Genomic DNA, 649 nt, shown 5'->3' on the forward strand with positions numbered 1-649 from the left:
AAAATGCTTTTTCAGCATTGTGATTCTCTTTTATCACAGTACAGTAATACAATCTTTCATAGACATATTCACGTTTAAACTCAATAAATATAACTTTGTTTAACTACCACCACGAGTGCCATCTATTATTGCCTTGTTTATCTAAAAGTGCACTTTTCCTTGTTTTAAATCTAGCCAAAAAGCATGTGTTGACTGTGAAACAGTAGACTTTAATTACTAAATTTCCGTGTCAATACATGTTAAATTTTACCGCGAATAATGCGCTGTCACTTTAATTCAGCACGTATAGCACAGCAGAAATAGATTCCGTGCGGAAACGATCGCAGCATGATTGCTGCAGACGCACCGCTCCTGGAACGCACTGCCGGACCGCAATCGCGTGCAGTGTGAATGCTCTGATCCGTTAACATAGGCGCGGAAAAAATATGCACCACAGACGGAGTGTGTGCAGTGAACCTAGCGTTACGTTTGTATGCCTGCCCGGTCTGTTCTGTTCTCGTGCTAGGCTAGAATCTGTGCTTGCGAAGTACAGTAAATATCCACACCGGTGCGGTGACTGACTGCCACACATACTCCTCAGAACATTAGATTAATCCGCGCTGGAGCCGTGCCGACTCACAACCCACGCAAGCTAGATAATTCTGCACAC

Source organism: Sinocyclocheilus anshuiensis, unplaced genomic scaffold, assembly GCF_001515605.1.
Source record: "Sinocyclocheilus anshuiensis isolate Anshui unplaced genomic scaffold, SAMN03320099.WGS_v1.1 scaffold944, whole genome shotgun sequence".
Taxonomy (NCBI): domain Eukaryota; kingdom Metazoa; phylum Chordata; class Actinopteri; order Cypriniformes; family Cyprinidae; genus Sinocyclocheilus; species Sinocyclocheilus anshuiensis.